Below are 26,662 nucleotides of genomic sequence, written 5' to 3'. Positions count from 1 at the left end.
ATGGGACTTAACATCTATGGTCATCAGTCCCCTAGAACTTAGAACTACTTAAACCTAACTAACCTAAGGACAGCACACAACACCCAGCCATCACGAGGCAGAGAAAATCCCTGACCCCGCCGGGAATCGAACCCGGGAACCCGGGCGTGGGAAGCGAGAACGCTACCGCACGACCACGAGATGCGGGCGCCATTCGTGCACCCAGGTTCGTCGTTGAGTACACCATCGCAGGCGCTCCTGTCTCTGATGCAGCGTCAAGGATAACCGCAGCCATAGTCTCCGAGCTGATAGTCCATGCTGTTGCAAACGTCGTCCAACTGTTCGTGCAGATGGTTGTTGTCTTGGAAACGTCCCCATCTGTTGACTCAGGTATCGAGACGTGGCTGCACGATCCGTTACAGGCATGCTGATAAGTTGCCTGTCATCTCGAGGGCTTGTGATACGACGCCGTTGGGATCCAGCACGGCGTACCGTTTACCCTCCTGAACCCACCGATTCCATATTCTGCTAACATTCATTGGATTTCGACCAACGCGAGCAGCAATGTCGCGATACGATAAACCGCAATCGCGATGGGCTACAAACCGACCTTTATCAAAGTCGGAAACGTGATGGTACGCATTTCTCCTCCTTATACGAGGCATCACAACAACGTTTCACCAGGCAACGCCGGTCAACTGCTGTTTGTGTATGAGAAATCGGTTGGAAACTTTCCTCATATCAGCACGTTGTAGGTATCGCCAACGGCGCCAACTTTGTGTGAATGCTCAGAAAAGCTAATCATTTGCATATCACAGTATCTTCTTCCTATCGGTTAAATTTCGCGTCTTGTAGCACGTCATCATCGTGGTGTAGCAATTTTAATGGCCAGTAGTGTATTTCAGTGAGATCAAATAATAAAAGGTTATAGTCATTCACGGGAACATAAATATAATATTTCACCAGCTGAAGTCACGGAACGTTCTCCTCAATGGTTCTAAGAAACCAGTCTTCAAAGAGGTAGGTCACAAACATGTTCAGAATGTGTTTTACTAAATAACAACAAACGCGGCGGCCAATGTGGTTTGGACAAAAGGATCCAAAATTATTTACAGCATGTTCACTGCGTTGCTCACCACACTCCTCCTTTTCTAAGCAACCAGCGGGAACACTCCCCAAGGTACAAATATACAATGATAGCCTGATGAACAGAGAAGTAACTTTTAAGTAAAATCAGTAGAACTTACGTCATCAAATTGCACACTGGCAGCGTAGACAAAACATTTCTAAAAAGTCACTAAAAGATAATATGGTAACTGGCCAAGGAAACCATCCCCACTTACATCTGATAGTAAAGAGGCCAACCGAAATGCAGCTTGATATCATGCCAGGAGGCGGAAACGATAGATACTCAACCGTTGTGCTGGACGGAAGACATAGCTCTAAGGAAGACGCCGCTGATTAACCTTACCAACGTAAACAGAAGCTTGGCTTGAAAGTATAACCCACCAAAACACAAGCAGTAAGATCTGCCCCGGTAAGGCCCATGAGCTTGTGGGCTCAAAATAAATAAAGTAAGCAACTTGGCGATTCATCACACAACGTAATAGGTAAGAAAAATGTTTTGGACGTCATGATCAATGACACTGAACGTGAAAGAAATTAACAAAACGCCAACACTTTAAAACAGACATTTAAATTATAACTGTGACAATTACCAAATGAAAATTATTATTTTTGATACGAGCGACACGCTTCAGACTAGAAACCGCGCGACCACTACGGTCGCAGGTTCGAATCCTGCCTCGGGCAAGGATGTGTGGGATGTCCTTAGGTTAATTAGGTTTATGTAATTCTGAGTTCTAGGGGACTGATGTCCTCAGATGTTAAGTCCCATAGTGCTCAGAGCCATTTGAACCATTTGAGCGACACGCTGTCCAAATCGTCTGGCGAGACAGAGTAACGGGAAACACCAATAACATGAAGTTCAAGCGAATCCAACACGGAAACAGCAGGTCACAAACACATGCCGGATACGATCCCGTCACAATCATCACGCTTACAGTAGGGAGGAATACCAGTCTTTACGAATGCCGCATGGTCTCGGCACCAAAGCAACGAACTAAAAGTAGCACACAGAGCTTACAAAGCCGCTGTGTAATGACAAACAGTGGAAAACTTGAAGCCGCGAGGAGATGTGTGGATCGCGACGACCTACCGCTCGCCTCCATACCTGGTCGGCCATAGGAATAGTGTGTCAACTCTGGTTTCCGGCGCACTTCCCTCGTGTCCGGAAAATTCTCACGTAGGCCAATTTGGAAGTCAGTCAGGCTGCAGAACCAAACGCCGGCCCGTTGCCCCGCAGACCCGCGCTTTCTATGTTGCTTCACTGACTGCCTCTCTCGCCGTAAAATGGCCTCAACGGCACTCGCCGCAACTGTGGCACGACCCCTTCGCGCCAAAGACCGTGTTCTAAGAGACGTGGCACGACCTATCAATCGCACAACGGTTCAGACAGCAATTCATCTGCAATAAATCATCAATAAAATCATGAAAATTAAGAGTTAAATGTCATACAATTCTTTATCTTGCATATGCCATTTGTCACAGAACATATCAAGCAATTAGTTACTTGGAGGCGAAAAGCATTGGATTAATATCCCATTGTCGTTATTCCCATATTTATCACGTTATTTATTTTGCAGACAGCTATTTTCATCACCTCAAGGAACTATTGAATCCTTCGAAACCATATTTTTGGCGTTCTTAAAGAAATTGTCAACCAGAATTGGGTCGAACTATGGTTAAAGCGTGTAAATTTTCCAGGCGAGTTTCTTTGGAAACAATGAAACCATTAGTGTAAGACATGATTTAATTTTAACGTTTTTGTGAAAGCTTAACTGGTTGTCCTGATATGATGAGTTGCAGTTCCAAGTGGATAAAAGGCCTGTAACCACTACTCGTATTGAGTCTTTCCTTTTGTGCACGTTACATAACTGCTTAAAAATTAAGACGAAACACACCTTCCTCGTTCGAAAAAATTTTCTGATCAGTCTGCCTAACCTACTACTCCTAAAGGGAATAACTCTTGAAAACACTTCATTTCAATAACTGGCATATATCTTTTGACTGATGACTATTTCATCAAAAATTTAAAAAACGTGTCATCAATGCTACGAGGTGATCATATGGCATTATTTGCTGGAAGATCCCTCGACGATGTTTGGCGACTGGGAGCAGGTCTTTCTATTCAACGCATACTGCAGCAATTTACGCATCTATATGATGAATATGTGATTAAATTATTAGGACATGAGAGTCACCCAGTACTTGAGTCAAGGAAATCTCCAATCCAGCTGCGTATCGAATCCGTTGCCCCACAACTTAAAGGCAGCAGTACTAACCACATTTTTTTTCTTTTTTCCTGTCTCTTCGTCGTTTGTTTTTTTTTTCGTGGAAGTCGGTTCTGTGCTGGCATCGCATGACATCTCTCAAAGTATATTCTTTTGTTTTATTTATTTATTTATTTTCGTTACAGAGGGTGTTATGGACTTGAACTACCACTTCTGCCACAAGAACGCAAGCTGCGGAGCGTATCCGTAGTCTGTAATACGGATACCACTGAAAAACAGAAGTATCCTCAACCTCAAAGATTCATACAAAATACTTTCACTGATTTTTGCAAAAGAGCCACGTTTTTAATGTCATATAGCGCAGAAAACTATTTCTTCGAGATATGAAAGTTTCAAAAATGGCTCTGAGCACTATGGGACTTAACATCTATGGTCATCAGTCCCCTAGAACTTAGAACTACTTGAACCTAACTAACCTAAGGACGGCACACAACACCCAGTCAACACGAGGCAGAGAAAATCCCTGACCTCGCCGGGAATCGAACCCAGGAACCCGGGCGCGGGAAGCGAGAACGCTACCGCACGACCACGAGCTGCGCACTATGAAAGTTTCTGCAATTAAAAGTAAAATAATGGTTTTCCAAGGATTGAAACCAGTACGAGCGTTAACTGTAAAAAGTAGCCATAAGTGTCATTTTAAACGTCTGGTGTATCATGTTTACAAAATAAAGCTTCAAAGATTTAGGTATCTCTATCGCATGATATGAGAATAATTAGAATGTTATGTTCAACGGGAAACCCTAATCAAGCTTTAGTTTATAAAGACAAACTCTACAGCTCTCCTCCCGTCATTCCCACCACACAACATACAACACAACTCGCACCCAAATAACATCGTTCCAAAGTACATCAGTAAAGATATTGAAGAATAGTCTGTATTGTAGAACACTCAGTATAATGTCGTTTATTGAAACTGAACTACACTTCTCGAACAATCACTATATACACACAAAAACAAATAAACTTGTAGACGACCATTCACCAAGAGCGTCGGTGAGGTCTGTCGGAGCTGGTCCTACCTCAGAGAGGAACTGGCTGTACTACTGCTGCACTGGCCTTATAAAGCTGGCGGAGGCCAGCGGAGTACTCTAACATTCCCTGTATCTGTGAGACGATCTCTGCAGAAAAAGGTTTGCATTAGCCTCTAGCAAGTTGTGTTTGTTATGAAGATTTGTTGTCTTCTTGGTTGCGCCTGCAAGTGCTTGTGTATCTTATATGGTACACAGGGGTGTCTTCGGTGTAGTCTGTCTGGCAGGGGCCGTCTGTTGCAGACGTAACAGATATGGTCATTGTATTGTATTGTATGTTAACCGAGGGCCTAGAAATGATGGAGATCCTATGTCCCTGCCGCAGCCGCAGTGGTCCACAACCCCACGACAACTACCGCAGTCCACTTCACCCCTCCGCCACCACACACCAAACCATTATAGTGCGGTTCAGCCCTTCAGTGGACCCCTCACCCCCTCCCCCCCAACCCTGGAATGCCTCACACCAGACGAGTGTAGCCACTATGTTTTCATGGTAGAGTAATGGTGGTGTATGCGTACGTGGAGAACTTGTTTGCACAGCAATCGCCGACATAGTGTAGCTGAGGTGGAATAAGGGGAACCAGCCCGCATTCACCGAGGCCTATGGAAAACCACCTAAAACCCATCCACAGACTGACTGGTTCTCCGGACTCCGACACAAGTCGACTTGGCGGATTCGTGCCGGGGACCAGGCACTCCTTTCGAATTCGGAAAGCCATGCGTTAGACCGCATGGCTAACCAGGTGGGCAAGATATGGTCAAACTAAGACAGATACAGAGAGCATAGAATATTAAGTCGAAAATAATTTACAGAAAATGAAATTCACTTAACATCACAATAGAACAATTAAGATAACATATATTCACATAAACAAAAATATATCATTCCGCAGTACAGTAACTGTATGAAATTGGTATTTTTTTATTCATAGGGGTTAATTGTGTTAGCTCGTCATATACTATTTTAAAGTTGGAGTTGTAAAACACTTAAAGTAAGATTGAAAGAAAGATAAGATCGTAAATTTGAAAATATACGTGGTCCACACAGTTTATTGCACATTACCAGCTTTCAGTGTTTTACAAACCCAAAATCTGGTCGTAACTTCTGTCCACATAAGTTAAATGAATAGTCTGAAATGATGTTTCTTGCTTCTGGATTATAAGAAGTGGAGTGATATATTGGGAAGTACGTGTGGGGTTAGCTTCACGCCCTAAAAAGAGGTGCACATTAAACTGGATCATGTTTACCGTAGGATCACTAAGATTGCTTTTCACTGTAGTGAAAGAGAAAAAAGAATTACTCAGCACTATTGGAGAAGATGGTGGGAACAATTTAAGGTGGGAAAGGCGAATCGGTCTAATCTCTGATGTGTGTAAAGGTACAAACACTATCTTTCTAGAAGCACTGTAAAAGCTAAGCTGTATATATGAAAGTAATTATAAAACAGCCAAGAACGCAAAGGCGCTTTTATTACAAGGTGATCGATTTCGGTCATCTTATGATCATCTGCAGACCTTCAAAACCATATTAAGCAACTAACTAACGTCATTCATCAGTTCCTGGCGCGTGTACATCCATTGTCAGTCAATGTGCTTTTGAAGGTTTGAAGATGATCATGTGATAATCGAAATCGGTCATCTTGTAATAAATGTGCTTTTGCGATCTACACTGATGTGTTATTATTTTAAAATACCCTGTTTTGATCACTGACTTTCACCACCAATGTTTTCAAAATAATTAAAACAACTTATATACCCAATATGTCTTAACTACACGTTTTAGTTGCGCCTTTCTTTCATCTTTGTCATCGCAGGAGGCGACAAAATTGCAAAAAATATTAAGAAATGGGGATAACAAACTAGAATGGAGATTTGTTCCAGCGACAAAAAGGGATGAAATTTTGATGGAAACCTAGTTAAAGAATAATATAGCTGAAAATGTATCACGAAACCGTTTTGCCAATGAAGGATGAGGGGGTGTGCCCGAGTAAGTTTGTGGTAAATGGGATGGCAGTGTTGGTGCTTATGCCTGCTAGTATCATTGTTCAGGGAGATTGGGTTGGAAGCGCTGGTGCTAGAGCTGCGGCAGAACGCTCGCCCCTGCGTTATCTCTGGAAAGCAGGGCGCCGCGTCTGGAGCCGTACCATACAGTCGCTCCCAAGGTGTGCTCCCCGTCCTGCGCTCTCCTCCCGATACAAGGCGCCGTATCGGCAACCCGCGCCACAGCCTCACCTGTCAGACGGCTGCGCTCGCTCAGCGTCGAGCCGCAGCGGGAGCCATTATCTGCTGCATTGTCCGCCTGCATAGTGTTCCGCTCTCAGACAGCTCGGTATGTTTGTGGGGCTCGGAACAAGAAGCTGCACACTGTTCGAGGGAATGGAAACCAACATGGCGGCGTTACTAACTCTGCTGCGGAGTTTGACTTCTGTTGCCAAATTAATGGATCGGTTTATGCGGTCATACGTAATTAAACTGTCATAAAGCTAAACATTCTATGCAATGTCTATACCAGCTCCGAGTCAGAGCTATATTAAGAATACATCTATGTTAACTGTGGAAGTGCAGATGGATCTATCACTTTGGTCCACAGCTTCTGTTTATAGAGCATCGAGGAAACAGCCTGACAATAATACAGAAACAAATAATGGAACTTCGAGTCATATAGTCCGAATAACAAGAGATCGGAACTGCAACTTAATTAAAGTCGCCGAATGACAGTGAATCAGTGACTAGAGCAAGCAAGTACGTGCATTTAAACTAACACGCCACAACTAATACCTGTTATACTAAAGAGTGCAGTTACCCATTAATTAGCTGAAGATAATCGTTTTTGCTGAACAGTCAAAGCCAGCCAAGCTTCAGTTTTATACACTTGCCTAGTTATGTTAGATTTGAGTTTTCTGTGATGTTAACTGGGTAAATCGTAACTACTAAAGATATCTCAACGCCACTATCATGTTGAGATAATAGACTGTACGGTATAAACATTACATTTCGAAGTATACACGAGTACTGTACGATGCAATGCTGTTAATAATGGAATATAAGTGGTCTAATTTTAATTTTTGTTCATTATACAGAGAACGTAAACGACCATTTGCTTTAATAGGAACACAAGGCCAGTACATGTGAACTAAGAAACTGTGAATAAAGTTATAGAAACTTAATTTTAAACACTCGATTTTCCTCAAATGTCGGTTTATGCCACAAATTTTCTAAATCCTGCCTCTAACGTCATTACAAAGTTGACATCTACGAATAAATGATTGGCTCATTCTCGAAAATTTCTAGCATACAGTGTGCTACAGTCACGACCTCAAAAATTCTTGCGATCAGTTCCTTGCAGGCATTGACTTTTGTAAGCCCCTCGCTAGATGTCGTTTTACGGCCGTAGCTCCACACAGTGTATTTGCGACCTATGCTTATTTGTGAAATTTTGCTGAACAAGACGTTCCAACCCTACTCCGGCGTTATTATAAGGTAGTTTTACTCCACCTTGTCTAGTCGTTTCGTTTCGCATTAATCTTCAGTTCCAGCTGACAAAATTTTCACCGTACAGGTTCTCAGTAGTCTATGGATAATATGTAGGACTTGATTATTTTAATGTGTAATCATGCTTTCCACTGCTGACTATATTTTTAATCCAGTCTTATGACTTGTTTCATGCCGGGCATAACGAATTCCTCTCCTGAACCATCACTTCAAATGATAGGAGCACTTACTACCTACATACTTATTTACTTATTTGGTGCGTTCCAGCTTCTGTATTCTCCTACAGTTTTTACTCTTAACGGCTCCCTCTAATGACAAGGAAATTATCCAGTAATGTGTCAACAGGTGTTAAGCCTTCTGTCCCTTCTTCTTGTCAATGTTTTCCACTTATTTCTATCCTCGCCGATTCTGTGGAGAACCTCCACATTCCTTTTTTTTACCATGGGATCTACATCTGTACTCCGCAAACGACTTTACGGTAACTGTCGGGGGTTACTTTGCGTATAAGTGCCACTTCACCCTTATTCAGCTCTAGTCGCGAATGGTATTCCGGATGAATTACTGATGGTAAGCTTCCGTGTGGGCTGGAATCTCTCTGATTTTATCATCAATGTTATTTCACGAGATTCACGTAGGAGGAGGTGATATATTGGATGGCTCTTCCAGGAAAGAGCGCACTCGGAACTTCAACAGCAGATCACACCGTGATGCAGAACGCCTCATTTGCGGCGTCTGTCAGTGAAACTGCCTGAGCATTTCCGCAACGCTTTCGCGTTTACTATACCTGCAACTTAAGATGCTGCTATTCTTTAGATCTTCTCTATTCAACCACATCTACATGGTACAGAACCCACACTGACAATAAATATCCAAGAATACACTCATAAGAAGAAGGAACTGCATGATACGACATTTTAACACATCGGAGAAAAAACTCCACGGTAATAGAGGAAGCCGCTTTCAGCATCCTTCTATAATACCACATTCCTAACTACTCGATTCTCTTCTTTTCTGGTATCCCCAAAGTACATGATCAACTACCATACAATGCGGTGGCTCTCATTAACCATTTTGTATAATTGAGACCTATGACCGGTACTAGGAGGCATCTTTTCTCTGCCGCTAGTCCGCCTTATATGTCCTCCTTGACTTATCCCTACCGTGTTACGTTGGTTCCAGGGTAACAGAATCCCTACACTTCTAATTCGTACTCACGACACTTTATCGCTGATCTATATCTGCTTCTCTTGTGAATCGTTCTCTGGAGCTTTCTGCGATTGACTCGCAATCCATCAGACTGTTCATTAAATTCAGCAGATCTCGTAATGCATTTTCACTTTTACTGAAGACAGCAATCGTCATTCATATCCTTCCCCCTGGAGTTCTAACCCCACACTTGAACTTTCCCTTTGTCTCCGACAGTGCTTCTTCGATGTAAGGATCAAGCAGTCAGGGCGAAAACCTACATCCTCGCCTCATACCATTTTTAATTTTATCATTTCTTTCTTGGTCTTTCATTATTACCGACCCCGCCGGTTTTTGCACATATTGTATATTACGTTTCCTGAAGAAAAAATGAAGCATTCGTGTGGCGATCAGGAACCGAAACCACACTTGACAGAATGTATGATGTTGTTTCAGTGATCACAAATCCAGTTAAGCTCAAGAATAACTTACCAATTCTAACCCTCTTATTAGCATAACGTCAAACCTCTCTAGCCTGAATGCACGCACTTAATCAGTTGGAAATGGTGGCAAAAAGCCGCTCTATCTTTTTCTGATGGAAACCGGAGGAAAAATGCTACACGTGGTCCTTGATATCCTGGCTATTGGCACGGTGATGGAGATAACGTCTACCAGACCCATACTCTACTGCGAATCTTCTTGGGCATAGGCCAACTCAACATCATGCAAACTGTTGGCAGAGATACTTGGCGTGTGTGGACAAACATTTTCCATTCAAGGATGGGACCTTGATACTCTCGCATGTGCGGTAATACATTAGAACACAAAATATGCGTGACATACCATTATACCATCAGAGAGCCCTCAGTCAAAACCAGGCTGACCTGAAGTCATACCCCATTGCTCCCCACACCATGACGCCTGGAGTAACACCTCTGTGGCTCACCAAGACACTGGAAGATTGGGACATCTCCCAAGACGCCGTCATACTCGCCGACAATCGTTATCCGCGATAGGCACATGTACGATTCACTGCTACCACAATGCAACACCATTCAGCAACAGTCCATGATCCACGCCCATGGCACCACCCCGAACATGGCCGTTCTTATAGTTGACGGTAGTTGATAGTTCCCTTGTCTGTTCGCTGTTAGTCCACGACTAACGGTCATTATGACACAGAATGTTGCACGGAGTCCATCACTCCAAAAGTGGCTGCTGCCAAGCCAGTAAGACCATTATATGGCTCCGTATTCAGTCCCAGTTTCCTTAGATGAAAGTTGACTAGGAACAATAGGTATTTAGGTTCGTCGGTGCCGGGAGTGTTTTTCGCACCGTGTGTCCATTTCTTGCTCTTTAGATGTTGTGTTTGACATGTGAACAAAGGTTTTGTAGTGAGCCGACCGTAGGCATTTGTCAGCCGCGTCAGTGGAGAGTTCGCCGTCCACCCGCCAACCCGGCACGACTCGGTCTCTCGCGTCAGCCAGGCGGTTCTCACGCTTCATCGCGCACCTCGCCTCGCAGCCCTGCACCACACCTCGACGTCAGCGACTAAGGTAACCAACGCATCAACAGAGACTATCTGCTCTCTCTGCTCGCCGCGGGAGCCTAAATGACTGCCTCAGTGAGAAGAACCAAACGACGGATTTGTAGACGGCGCACTTTTCTACCGCTGCTGCTGTTGCTAATGCACATTCAAGAGGAAGGCGGGTAGTTGTTAAAATTCTGTTCGGACGAACACATAGAAGACTTACATCAAAACAAAGGCGTTGATAACTCTAAGTACTTCGCACGGTGAAGAATTTAAGGTGTATGTGTCGCATTTCCTTGGCTTTGCCAAAAATGTCTCAACTTTGAAGCGTAGACGCTGGGCAAAATTACTTAGTTAGAGCTGGCGGCAGCCACAGCAAGTCCAAGTAGTGGCAGTGCCACACACTCAGTGGAAGAAAATGATACACGTAACACTTGTGCAGTGAGATATTCCTATGATATGACAACACCAGTTGACAACACCAATCAGACACTTATATTCATCAAACGCAGACAAGATGGCTTAATTTGTAAGCGAATTAAGACATAACAGGGCATCCACTGCAATCTCAGCCAGTTTACTGCGAGTAAATAAAATATGGCTGCTTGCTCTTACACAATGTAAACTAAAAGATCGAAACGGAGAACTTCCTAAAGAGAATCACAGACTGCGATAAGAGTTGGCTGTTGCCAATGCCCCTGATGCGCAGCCCCTGGAATAACGGACCACAAAGAAGAGAAAAAAAAGACTTCGAATAGAAAGCAAGCCCATTCCATTACCTTCTGCGGCAGTCACATTAGCCGGCGCAACATTTAAACCAAATGTTCGGTTGATAACTGCATTGGACAAGCTGAAGCCGAACAAAAAGCGGTCTTTCCTTCAAATCAGCAGAACATCAAGATGCAAGAACAGTAACAGAAATCCAAGCAAAGACTATCGACAGCAGACAACTTCACACTCAAGGGCATCAGGTAGAAGGGCATCAGTTAGACTGCAAATACAGTGATTCTTGAAGAGAAGGGAGGAGGACTAAAGAAAAATCTTAGAGAAAACTAGACAGCTACGTAGTATCAAATGTGAGGGACCCAAAAAACTTAGAACATTTCGATGTCTCTATCGGGTACCCAATACACTAACAGATAAGGACATACTAGAATAATATTACGAGACAAACTTAAGTGAACAAATTTCAGAGCAAGAATTTAAGGAGGAAGTAGCAATAAATTTCGAGAGAAGACCAAGGAGGATACGTACAGTTGATAAAATTATTTAAGTCTCCTCCAGGGTTCGCTTGATCCTACCCCAAAGAGACGAAGCCTACAATCCATTTCAAGCTCTGACCATTAAAGGAAATGTAGCTCTACAAAAACGTATCAAGTGCTGGGGCCTTGGACATCCACCTAAACGTTGTGACAAGGAGAAAGTGTGTGGCAAATATGCAAAACCAGGAAAAGAAAAGCCTGACTTTCGAGGGAAGATCACCGTTGACTACATCCCATGAAACTACCGAAACAGAGCCTGCAATATAGTACGGGAATCAGAAAGCCCAGTAGGTAAACACCTGTACGAGAGGTAAACTCGGCGCACAGAATGTCAACAACATTCAGTGATATGGGACAAGACTATGTGGATGACACATTACAACCTTATCACAACAACAGGCATAAACTCAAATCACGATTCACCTCAATAAGAGCGACGCATGGCAGCATGGTGGCACAATATGGGACTATTGAAAACCACTGACCCAGGTATCGAGAGACTCTCATCAATATCATTAAGTGCAACAGTGCAGAATAAGTACCCTTATATTACACACTACATTGGTGTAACATGTACACAAGGTGTGTAGCTAGGCAGCTTAAAGCGGACATGTTTCGGTGAGAGTCCTTCCAAACTGTGATTGTTCTAAGAAAGGAGATGCTGAAAATCAACGAAATCACGTAAATCATGAAAATACAACACGACGTCCGACAGACAATTATAAACAGTTACAGCATAACAATGAAACACATCAGCCACCAGACCAACATGTAGCCAAGAAGATTCAAAACTAACAAACTCTGCAATAAAGGCAAATGTACAAAACAACACAATATCGTCACCAACTGAACTGGAATACAACTCAACAAAGTGCAAACTGTACACGAAAACAAAACGCTCTCTTTATGGTGGAAGTGCACACGATTCAAACAGATGAGAATCTGAAACTATAACGACAGAAACAGACAAACAGGAATGTGACGTCCAAAAGATAGAAACTACTTCATCACCCAAGAGGAAGTAAAATACACACATCAAAAAAAGTTTTGCATCATCCCGGTTCCCAGAAATCTTGAAGATAGACGTTGACAGTGGCTATTGTGTCACAGACACAGTCCCTTTGACTGTTCAGAGACGTCACTAAACCCGCCCAAAGATGTAAACAACCCTGAGTGAGCAGCGCCTATTAGATGGGGGGGTCCGACAGTCAATCAGTTAAAGTCATATCACCAGGAAGGAGGTACACGGCTCGTATTGCCTGTAGTTCAAGCAGGCATAGAGGATCAATACCGCGTTCCATCGTGTCCGCATTGTTACTTTGTGCCAGGAAGAACTGTCAAAAAAAGAAGTGCCCAGGTGTCTCAAAGTGAACCAAAGCGATGTCGTTCCGTCATGGAGGAGATACAGAGAAACAGTAAATGTCCAGAATGCGATTTTCACTCTGCAGCGGAGTGTGCGCTGATATGAAACTTCCTGGCAGATTAAAACTATGTGCCCGCCGAGACTCGAACTCGGGACCTTTGCCTTACGCGGGCAAGTGCTCTACCATCTGAGCTACCGAAGCACGACTCACGCCCGGTACCCACAGCTTTACTTCTGCCAGTACCTCGTCTCCTACCTTCGAAACTTTACAGAAGCTCTCCTGCGAAACTTGCAGAACTAGCACTACTGAAAGAAAGGATATTGCGGAGACATGTCTTAGCCACAGCCTGGGGGATGTTTCCAGAATGAGATTTTCACTCTGCAGTGGAGTGTGCGCTGATATGAAACTTCCTGGCAGATTAAAACTGTGTGCCCGACCGAGACTCGAACTCGGGACCTTTGCCTTCCGCGGGCAAGTGCTCTACCATCAGAGCTACCGAAGCACGACTCACGCCCGGTACCCACAGCTTTACTTCTGCCAGTACCTCGTCTCCTACCTTCGAAACTTTACAGAAGCTCTCCTGCGAACCTTGCAGAACTAACACTCCTGAAAGAAAGGATATTGCGGAGACATGGCTTAGCCACAGACTGGGGGATGTTTCAAGAATGAGTCCCGAGTTCGAGTCTCGGTCGGGCACACAGTTTTAATCTGCCAGGAAGTTTCATATCAGCGCACACTCCGCTGCAGAGTGAAAATCTCATTCTGGAAACATCCCCCAGGCTGTGGCTAAGCCATGTCTCCGCAATATCCTTTCTTTCGGGAGTGCTGGTTCCGCAAGGTTCGCAGGAGAGCTTCTGTAAAGTTTGGAAGGTAGGAGACGAGGTACTGGCAGAAGTAAAGCTGTGGGTACCGGGCGTGAGTCGTGCTTCGGTAGCTCTGATGGTAGAGCACTTGCCCGCGAAAAGCAAAGGTCCCGAGTTCGAGTCTCGGTCGGGCACACAGTTTTCGTCTGCCAGGAAGTTTCATATCAGCGCACACTCCGCTGCAGAGTGAAAATCTCATTCTGGAAACATCCCCCAGGCTGTGGCTAAGCCATGTCTCCGCAATATCCTTTCTTTCAGGAGTGCTAGTTCTGCAAGGTTCGCAGGAGAGCTTCTGTAAAGTTTCGAAGGTAGGAGACGAGGTACTGGCAGAAGTAAAGCTGTGGGTACCGAGCGTAAGTCGTGCTTCGGTAGCTCAGATGGTAGAGCACTTGCCCGCCAAAGGCAAAGGTCCCGAGTTCGAGTCTCGGTCGGGCACACAGTTTTAATCTGCCACGAAGTTTCAACAGTAAATGTCGATGACTTGCCTCGCTCTGGCCGGCCAAGGCTACTACTGCAGTGGATGACAACTACCTACGGATAATGGCTCTGAGGAACCCTGACAGTAATGCCACCATGTTGAATAATACTTTTGGTGCAGCCACAGGAAGTCGTGTTGTGACTCAAACTGTGCGCAAGAGGCTGCATGATGCGCAACTTCGCTCCCGACGTCCTTGGCGAGATCCATCTTTGGAACCACGACACTATGCAGCGCGGTACAGATGGGCCCAGATACAAGCCGAATGGAACGGTCAGGATTTACATCTCGTTTTCTTCATCGCTGATTGTCGCATATGCCTTCAGCCAGACAATCGTCGGAGACGTGTTTGGAGGCAACGTGGTCCGTTTGAAAGTCTTAGACACACTGGCTGGCGAGTGCAGGTGGAGGTTCCCTGCTGTTTTTGGGTGGCATTACGTTGGGCCAACGTACGCCGCTGGTGGTCATGGAAGGCGCCGTAACGGCTGTACGATACGTGAATGCCATCCTCCGACAGGTAGTGCAGCCATATCGGCAGCATCATGGCGAGGCATTCGTCTTCATGGACCACAATTAGCGTCCATCGTGTACATCTTGTGGATGACTTCATTCAGGACAACGACATCGCTCGACTACAGTGGCCATCGTGTTCTCCAGAGATGAACCCTATCGAAAATTTCTGGGATAGATTTAAAAGGGCTACTTATGGACGACCTGAGCCACCAACTACTCTGAGTTTTGTGCACCGAATAGCCATTAATGAGGGGGAAATCTGGAGCAACAGTGTCTTGATGAACTTGTGCATAGTACGCCACGACGAATACAGGCATACATGAATGCAAGATGACGTTCTGTTGGGTAATAGAGGTACCGGTATGTACAGCCATGTTGACCACCACCTCTGAAGTCTCACTGTATGGTGGTACAACATGCAATGTGTACTTTTCATGAGCAATAAAAAGACCTGAAAAGATGTTTATGTTGGTCTCTATTGCAGTTTTCTGTACAGTTTCCGGAACTCTTGGACCCGAGGTGATGCAAAACTTTCTCTGATATGTGTATGTTGTCCAACTATGGAACAGACTGATCGCATGGTCGTACGAACTGAAAATCTCCCAAAGAAAAACGATAGCTCCCTAGACTACTGGGATGGCATGCACGCGAAGAGAGTGTTTTAGCCTAAATAACATCTACAATGACTTACTGGGTGCACACTGTAGCGCTTATTTTCATTTTAAAGAAGCTGATCTCAATAGCTATGCATACGCAAGATATCCTACTCCGTGAAGATCACAAAACTTGATTTTATGAGGACTGGAATGGTTAGTACAGAATTAAGCAAGTTTATGGACGAAGTCCAAGTGGATATCCCTTGTTTACAGGAACCTTACATGAGTGACGGTAAAATACCTGGTCTCCTAACAGAATATATAACGATTACAGGGATAGAGGATGCCAAAGCAGCAATCATGCTAACAAACACACGAATTACAGTGGCAAAAATAACAGAACTGTGTACTGAACATCTTGTAACAGCTGAAATTACAATGGGAAGGGAATCATGGATACTCACGTCATTATATGCACAGTACCCATACGCTATTGAACTTTTTGTGAACTGAATTAGGGAAACAGCAGGTTTCTCTAGGGCCAAAAGGCTACTCAGCGTCGCGGACATTAACGCACGCTCAGCACTCCGGCATGCTGATGACAAATGGAAAGCACCTAACAATGGACTTCATAAATGAGTGCATCCTTTTTGTGCTAAATAAGGCAAGAAAAGCCCTGACATACTTTGGAAATGCCGGAGGAATCAATAACATAGATATTTCGTTAACAAACGATACATCTATAACATATATCACTGACTGGCAAGTACATGAGAGAGCAGCACACAGCGATCCCTATGAAATAATTACACATACTGCTACGCACATAAACAAATACACATTCGCTCAAAAACAATAGTTTTATCTGGTGAACAAGGCTAACTGGCAGACACCATAAGATTCTATAGAAGTACTCCACTTGCACACCACCCGATTAGGTATTGATTAAAGAAGACACATATTAACTGATCTGGTACAGGCAACTCAAATCGTTGCAACCGCGCAAATCAGTGAGGAATGTAAACAAAATATACCGTGGCCGACATTATTAACAAAACTAAGGAATGACTCATAACCAAAGATCAAAGACAAAATAAGAAAAAGAAGTAAGGCTGCAACAATACTCTGAAGCCACACTACGATACAAAGACGAGCAGGACCATTGAGACAAATTTATCAGTAACAACTCACAGAACAGCATATGTTGTGAGCCTTTCAAAATAGAAACTGAGAATAAAGACACCAACGCTAAAGTCAACATTAAAGTGACAAAACGGTACAACGACGCAGGGCTGGAAATGCTCGGCAGAGTGCCTGCTAAATCAGCTAGTATCGGATTGTGACCCTTCACACGACCAACACCACCACATAAACCCACGCAGACATATTGACATTAACTGCATGAGTGAAGGAATCACTACTCTTTTCACTCGTGAGGAGACTGCGCTGGCAATAACTAAATTTGAAGACAAAAAAGCTTGTACCAACATGGAATCTACTCAGAAACCATTAAAACTGCTAAACCACACATCGTCCCATACCTGGCGGTCTTACTTACTGACTCTTTACAGCAATGGAGAATAGCCGCCTGTTGGAAGAAGACCAATGCTGTGTTTATCAAAAATCAGATGAGAGGAGTCAACGGACCGAAAATCATATAGATCGACCTGTTTACTAAATGTACCAGGGAAGGCTGAGTAGAGGCTTCTATATGGCAGACTACAGTTACACAGAAAGCTTCTGGGTATCAGTCTTCACCAGCATGGGTTCCAGACGCAAACTTCTATCAACGATGCACTAAACGGGCCTTTATAAGTAACTGCTTGTGGCAGAACAAATATATGGTGGAATATTAATAGATATATGTGGCGGTTATGACAACCTCTGGTGACCTGCGCTATTCGTATAGATTAAAACAAATTCGAATCCCAATGGCTTCATATAACAGCTTCTCCCATTCAGATCTCCGGGCTGGGACTACTCAAGAGGACGTCGTTATCAGAAGAAAGAAAACTGGCGCTCTACGGATCGGAACGTGGAATGTCAGATCCCTTAATCGGGCAGGTAGGTTAGAAAATTTAAGAAGGGAAATGGATAGGTTAAAGTTAGATATAGCGGAAATTAGTAAAGTTCGGTGGCAGGAGGAACAAGACTTTTGGACAGGTGAATACAGCGTTATAAATACAAAATCAAATAGGGGTAATGCAGGAGTAGGTTTAATAATGAATCAAAAATTGCAGTACGATTAAGCTGCTACAAACAGTATAGTGAACGCATTATTGTGGCGAAGATAGACACGAAGCCCACGTCTACTACAGTAGTGCAACTTTGTATGCCAACTAGCTCTCCAGATGACGAAGAAATTATTGAAATGTATGAGGAGATAAAAGAAATTATTCAGGTAGTGAAGAGAGACGAAAATTTAATAGTCATGGGTGACTGGAATTCGAGAGTAGGAAAAGGGAGAGAAGGAGACATAGTTGGTGAATATGGATTGGGGAGCCGCCAGGTAGATTTGTGTGCAGAGGATAACTTAATCACAGCTAACACGTGGTTCAAAAATCATGAAAGAAGGTTGTATACATGGAAGAACCCTGGAGATACTAAAAGATATCAGATAGACTATATAATGGTAAGACAGAGATTTACGAACCAGGTCTTAAATTGTAAGACATTTCCAGGGACAGATGTGGACTCTGACCACAATCTATTGGTTCTGAACTGTAGACTAAAACTGAAAAAACTGCAAAAAAGGTGGGAATTTAAGGATATGTGACCTGGATAGACTGACTAAACCAGAGGTTGTACAGAGTTTCAGGGAGAGCATAAGAGAACAATGAACAGGAATGGGGGAAAGAAATACAGTAGAAGAAGAATGGGTAGCGTTGAGGGATGAAATAGTGAAAGCAGCAGAGGATCAAATGGGTAATAAGATGAGAGCTAGTAGAAATCCTTGGGTGACAGAAGAAATATTGAATTTAATTGATGAAAGGAGAAAATATAAAAATGCTGTAAATGAAGCATGCAAAATGGAATACAAACGTCTCAAAAATGAGATCGACAGGAAGTGCAAAATGGCTAAGCAGGGATGGCTAGAGGACAAATGTAAGGATACAGAGGCTTATCTCACTAGGGGTAAGGTAGATACTGCCTACAGGAAAACTAAAGGGACCTTTGGAGATAAGAGAACGACTTGTATGAACATCAAGAGCTCAGATGGAAACCCAGTTCTAAGCAAAGAAGGGAAAGCAGAAAGATGGAAGGAGTATATAGAGGGTCTATACAAGGGCGATGTACTTGAGGACAATATTATGGAAATGGAAGAGGATGTAGATGAAGATGAAATGGGAGATACGATACTGCGTGAAGAGTTTCACAGAGCACTGAAAGACCTGAGTCGAAACAAGGCCCCCGGAGTAGACAACATTCCATTGGAACTACTGCCGGCCTTGGGAGAACCAGTCTTGACAAAACTCTACCTTCTGGTGAGCAAGATGTATGAGACAGGCGAAATACCCTCAGACTTGAAGAAGAATATAATAATTCCAATCCCAAAGAAAGCAGGTATTGACAGATGTGAAAATTACCGAACTATCAGTTTAATAAGTCACAGCTGCAAAGTACTAACGCTAATTCTTTACAAACGAATAGAAAAACTGGTAGAAGCCGACCTCGGGGAAGATCAGTTTGGATTCCTTAGAAATGTTGGAACACGTGAGGCAATACTGACAATACGACTTACCTTAGAAGAAACATTGAGGAAAGGCAAACCTACGTTTCTAGCATTTGTAGACTTAGAGAAAGCTTTTGACAATTTTGAATGGAATATTCTCTTTCAAATTCTGTAGATGGCAGCGGTAAAATACAATTTGTACAGAGGGCAGATGGCAGTTATAAGAGTCGAGGGTATGAAAGGGAAGCAGTGGTTGGGAAGGGAGTGAGACAGTGTTGTAGCCTGTCCCCGATGTTATTCAATCTGTATATTGAGCAAGTAGTAAATCAAACAAGAGAAAAATTCGGAGTAGGAATTAAAATCCATGGAGAAGAAATAAAAACTTTAAGGTTCGCCGATGACACTGTAATTCTATCAGAGACAGCAAAGGACCTGGTGGAGCAGTTGAATGGAATAGACAGTGTCTCGAAAGGAGGGTATAAGATGAACATAAGCAAAAGCAAAACGAGTGTAATGGAATGTAGTTGAATTAAGTTCCCTGATGCTGAGGGAATTAGATTAGGAAATTAGACACTTAAAGTAGTAAAGGAGTTTTGCTATTTGGGGAGCAAAATAACTGATGATGGTCGAAGTAGAGAGGATATAAAATTTAGACTGGCAATGGCAAGGAAAGCGTTTCTAAAGAAGAAAAATTTGTTAACATCGAATATTGATTTAAGTATCAGGAAGTCGTTTCTGAAAGTATTTGTATGGAGTGTAGCCATGTATGGAAGTGAAACGTGGACGATAAATGGTTTGGATACGAAGAGATTAGAAGCTTTCGAAATGTGGTGCTACAGAAAAATGCTGAAGATTGGATGGGTAGATCATATAATTAATGAGGATTTATTGAATAGAATTGGGGAGAAGAGGAGCTTGTGGCAGAACTTGACGAGAAGAAGGCATCGGTTGGTAGGACATGTTCTGAGACATCGAGGAATCGCCAATTTAGTATTGGAGGGCAGCGTTGGAGGGTAAAAATCGTAGAGGGAGACCAAGAGATGAATACACTAAGCAGATTCAGTAGGATGTAGGCTGCGGTCGGTACTGGGAGATGAAGAAGCTTGCAGAGGATAGAGTAGCATGGAGAGCTGCATCAAACCAGTCTCAGGACTGAAGACCACAACAACAACAACAACAACAACAGCTTCCTAGACTATTGCAAAAACAGAGCTGTAGAATGGCGACCTGGGCACCAATGACTTGTCGAGAAAATCACCAAAGGATGGTCACAGCAATATTATGACTAAGCCGCTAATAGACAATCTACACAGAGATAACATAGAAAAATGGGATAGTATTGTATACTGATGATTTGTTCGTAGTGGCGTGGGGGAACTCAAAACACACTTTCAGCTCCTCGTAGACATCAGTGAGTGATGTAACAACAATAGAGTTGCAACAGTTGCCTTACTACTGAAAGTTGAACTTAAAAGATACCCGAGTGTCAAAATAAATTCACTATGCCATCGAAAGTATCAGGACACCCCCAGAAACGTGCCTCTTTCATATTAGAAGCATTGTGGAGCCACCTACTACCAGGTACTCCATATAAGCGACCTCAGCAGCCATTAGACATCGTGAGAGAGCAGAATGAGGCGCGCCACGGAACTCCGGACTTCTAACGTGGTCAGGAGATCGGGTGTCACTTGTGTCATACGTCTGTGCACGAGATTTCCACACTCCTAAACAACCCTAGGTCCACTGTTCCCGGTGTGATAGTGTAGTGGAAACGTGAAGTGACATGTACAGCACAAAGGCGTACAGGCCGACCACGTCTGTTGACTGGCAGAGACCGCCGAAGTTGAAGAGTGTCGTAATGTATAATAGTCAGATATCTGTCCAGACCATCACACAGGAATTCAAAACTACATCAGGATCCACTGTAAGCACTATGATAGTTAGGCGGGAGGTGAGAAAAATTGGATTTCATGGTCGAGCGGCTACTCATATGCCACACATCAAGCCGGTAAATGTCAAACGAAGCCTCGCTTGGTGTAAGGTGCGTAAACGTTGGACGACTGAATAGTGGAAAAACGTTGTTTGGAGTGACGAATCACGGTACAAAGTGTGGCGATCCGATGGCAGAGTGTGGGTATGGCGAATGCCACGTGAACGTCATCTGCCAGCGTGTGGAGAGCCAACAGTAAAATTAGGAGGCGGTGGTGTTATGGCGTGGTCGTTTTTTTCATGGAGTGGGCTTGCTCCCCTTGCTGTTTTGCGTCGTACTATCACTGCACAGGCCTTCATTGATGTTTTCAGCACCTTCTTGCTTCCCACTGTAGAAGAACAATTCTGGGGTGGCGACTGCATCTTTCAACACAATCGAGCACCTGATCATAATGCACGGCCTTGGCGGAGTGGATACGCGACAATAACATCCCTATAACGGACTGGCCTTCACAGAGTCCTGACCTGAATCCTATGGAATACATGTGGGATGTTTTGGAACACCGACGTCGTGCCAGGCCTCACCGACCTACATCGATACCTCTCCTCAGTGCAGCACTCTGTGAAGAATGGGCTGCCATTCCCCAATAAACCTTCCAGCACCTGACTGAACGTATGCCTTCGAGAGAGGAAACTGTCAGTAAGGATAAACGTGGGCCGACACTACATTGAATTCCAGCATTTCCGATGGAGGGCGCCACAAACTTGTAAGTCATTTTCAGTGTGTCCTGATACTTTCGATCAAATAGTGTAACACAACCTTGCTACGTAAAATAGTCACAAGACATCTAGGTTTACACATTGACGACAAACTTAAGTATCAGACTCACAACAGACACTAAAAAAATATAATGCAAAAAAATAGCAATACGAAATGCTATAAAATATAGACTACACATAAAGACAATACAGGCATACGATATCGCATTATTCGAATCCACGGTACATCCTACAGCGAGCGGCAGGGGGCATCGAGTGAGTTTTGTAACATAGAAAACCATTTTGAGATCTGTCCAGAAAGTGTTCTGCTCAGGATGCCAGTTGCCTTCAGCATGACATCAGTGAAGGTACTATGGGTGAAGATAGGCGTATGCCACATTGACATCACCATCCGTCAAAGATCAGCAGCGTACAGGTTGAAGAAAGGTAGATGTGACAAAGTATTTGAAACTATTATAGAGCATCTCAACAAGACTCTAACTAAACAACCGGTAAAATGATACCTGGCAGTGAGAATGGGATTCGACAGAAAAGTAGCTTCACTTCCTAACTAATCACGAAGGAACGAATGTCGCTAAAACAAGTGGCATGGTCCGTTTCCTCCAGGACACCTGCATCGGTTTTGTCTCAGCCGAAAACCCATGCACACTTATCGAGAACCAGGAACTCCTTAACATGTCACTTTCCATTGTCACAGACTGACACACATACGACCACCAACTGGAAACAACAATACAAGGCAAGTTTTACAAAGCCACAGAACTAGAGTTCACTGAGTGACATAAACGATAATGTGTCATGGACGTTACATGAACTATACAAACAAGAACTAACACATACACAAATAAGAGCAAACACACATGCACAGGAACAGGAAACTTAAATTGACACAAAGACACAAACAAAGAAATGGACTGCGGCGCTCAAAAGGAAACAAATTGTAATATTAATATACAGACCTAGATGTCCGATAAGACTAAATTAAGGAACACAGAAATGAATCAGCTGCCAATTAAATATATGTAGAAATTTATTGTTCAAATTCAAATGGCTCTAAGCACTATGGGACTTAATATCTGAGGTCATCAGTCCCCTAGACAAAGAACTACATAAACCGAACTAACCTAAGGACATCACACTCATCCATGCCCAAGACAGGATTCGAACCTGCGACCGTAGCAGCCTCGTGGTTCCGGACTGAAGTGCCTAGAACCGCTCGACCACAACGGTCGGCAGAAATTTACTGTGTAATAAGTGTAATGTAAGTAACTTAATTGCCTATTAAGCTTTAGTAAAATAATACCTGTTATGAAAATAATGTAATGATGTAATATAATTGTAATAACACATATGTCTGTACACATAAATTATCAGGTGACTGTTAAAGATATATTTTGCACTCTACCTCAAATGTGACAGGCTCAATGATTTGCCGTGCCCTCACACCCAAGACAGATAGGTGGTGGGATCTCGAATACAAACATATGTACCTTCCTATTATCTTCAATTTCACCTTCTTAAAAGCGAGATTCTTGTTATTTTAGAATTGTTTTGGGAATTTATAATGTCATAAAGGGATAATATGTCAAAATCTCTTAATATCTTCCTGAATTTCTATTTTCTACTTGTAAATAGTTAACTTTTAGCGTCTTATTTTTTCAGTTATTTTTGAGTCTATAAGTATTTAAAGCTGCAAAATAATTAATTCCTATTACAGATAAGAAATAACAAGTTACACATTATGCGCGTGTACAATTTCGTATGTGAAAATATGACTTGCCTTAGTAGCTCGGTGGCAGGTCAATTGTAAATGGCAGCAGCAAATAAAAATAAAAAAAAAATAATGAAACGTTCTCGAATGGCAGGGGTAGATTTGAAGGGGCTACAATGCTCCTGGTGGACAATATGCCGACCCACCCTTGTGGTCGTCACGTGTGGCCCACTGGAACCTTGATGACTCATGTGCCTGACTTTACGTTTCCATGTACTGCAACATAAAGCCAAGTTAACATCCCAAAGCCCCATAAACTTGAATATTTCACGATTCGACAAGCCAGCCACATGAAAACCCACAATCATGCACTTTTCGGACGTATGCTGATAACGCATCTCCTTCTCATTTGCAGTGCTCAGGCAACATCTGACGCAGTTCACGTACCTTATAAACCCCACCAAGCCTGATAACAACACTAGACACGAAAAGCACTATTGCAGTGATGACCATTCTCCTTCTCACAGAATATTGCAACACATTAACAAATTCATCAATGGTTTGTACATGTACGTAGAGTTACATTCACATCCAACCATGCTTCAATTTTTTGTCAGTGGACATGCCTTTCCCTAGGATTTAATTCTATTTTTTCATCTTTTCGAACATGTAGCACTATTTCAAACTATCGAACCGTTTTTCCACATATAAATACCCATGAAAGGGTTTTGATTTTTCTCCGGTCTTGCATCCATTGTCAGTTGCAATGGAAGAGTCGCACTTGTGGTGCCATTGCGTTTCCACGAGCCAAACTGATCATCATCCAATAGATCCTCTACTTTCTTTCCTTAATACGATTTAGGGTGCACCCCATCATTCAAAATCTGATTTCTGAATCTTTAATTGATCATGATGTAAGACAGCTGTTTGTTTTTAAGACAGATTTAGAAGCTTGTGTTTTTGTAAGGGTTTACATATATGTCTTCTGGAGGCTATTACATGCGGTACTTATAGTATTTAACAATCTATTTAATTTTTAAAATCCTTTTTCATCATAATTTTTCAGGGGCTGCTTTTCACTTATAAACTGTGATGTCCTCTAAGTTGCGTATTCTAAGAAACTCCTTACTCCATTGCGTTATTTGTAAACCCAATCGTACCGTTTCTACTCATCCGTTGCCACCTGTTTCTGTAACTGTGGGACTTTCTCGTTTACTATTTCCGAATTGTTCCTCTCCGTTTTTGCATTCCACGGAAGCTAATGTTGTACTCAGTTATAGTGACAATTATTAGCTAACCACTCTGATAGCAGAATTCTAACTCTTTGATACATTGATCTAAATTAAAATTGTTGTCATTATTTCACTGCTTTCCATACCTATGTCGGCATGAGCATGTGACCTAATTAGTTTTGGGAATAATACAGTTTAGAATGGTGTTCGTTTTTATTTATCACATTATTTAACTGCATGCTTCGGGTGCTATCATCATCATGTAAGTAACATCAGATGTGATTCAAATAAATTTAGCAGCTTACTTCACCTGTCAACAATAATAAAATCTTGAAAATGAGTGCATGGCTTACGAAACGGGGTTCAGTGGCAATTACAATAAAACCTATTCCAGGGGGGGGGGGGAGGAGGCGACTTATATCTCAGGTAGGATGTGTGCAAGTACTAGCCATCAGATAAAGCTAGTGAGGATTATGTTGCCTTTGTGTTCCTGGTCATGTACTTAGAAAGTAATAAAGAGCCTTCAATTCTAGAATAACTATATATTACATAGCAAAATATGTTTCAGTAAATGTAAAATTAATACGTTAAATGATACCAAAAAAACACATGAAGAGTTTGCCATAATCTAACAATTATTCATTATATCTCCTGAATGATGAAGTATAATTCACCTCCACTCAGCTTAAATTAATTAAAAATTTTTGCCTCATATGCTGCAGTGTTCCAGCTACTAGCAAAAGCGCTGCAAAGATGAAAACTGTGATCTCAACTCCTGAGTTTTCCTCAAAATGTGTAGATCTCTAAAATCAATTCATAAGAAAAGAAAACAACTCCGCCTTGTGGTGTCCCTACGTAATGTGAACTGGCGGTTCTATGGTGTATAGTAATGCGCTTCTCTTATTTGAGTAATGTCTGTTGTGTGAAGTGAAAGAGTTTCAGTATGCAACACAAACATACTTTTTTACTGTATATTTATACTTGTATATTGTATAATATACTAGTGTATTGCATATTGTATATATCTGTATATTGTATATTTTATCTATGCCCTTTGTATTTCAGGAGAAGGAATGGCTATTGGACATTGATTTTTGGGGGTCAGATACGTAGTTTGCGTATAGACGTAATTTGAAGTGCAGAGGCGATACAACTTGTAATCGCAATTATCAACAATGAAAAATTTATTTTGTGAAGAAGAAGGTGAATATCGTCTACGACCTTTTATTCGATGTTCGATCCCCAGATCTTCATAAAACGACTAGTGTGTTTAGCAATCCAGTGCATAGTGATATCTTCGCAAATTAACAATACTTGGCGAATCTGTTACTATATGGTCCGAACGACGGGAAACGTTTCGCCGTCAGCTTGTGTGTTAAAGACGTTCCCTAAGAGGCCAGTTTTTTAGTGAGAAGATATTACACTGCCACTGTTGCTTAACCTTATCATTCTGAAAGTGTTTCTCGAAAATCTTAGGGTGACTGTGAGTACTTTAGCTGCCACGAGAGATGAAGTTGTCATCCCGAGTTGTAGCAGTTTTCTCCGACTTTACCTGAGAACAGGAGAAACGAAAACCTCCGACCGTCAACTCATCCTGTACCTAGCCCGTTATCTCCTCATAGCAGCCACGAAAATA

Source organism: Schistocerca americana, chromosome 3 (assembly GCF_021461395.2).
Source record: "Schistocerca americana isolate TAMUIC-IGC-003095 chromosome 3, iqSchAmer2.1, whole genome shotgun sequence".
NCBI classification, from domain to species: Eukaryota; Metazoa; Arthropoda; class Insecta; order Orthoptera; family Acrididae; genus Schistocerca; species Schistocerca americana.
Note: the sequence above shows the minus strand (reverse complement) of the source record.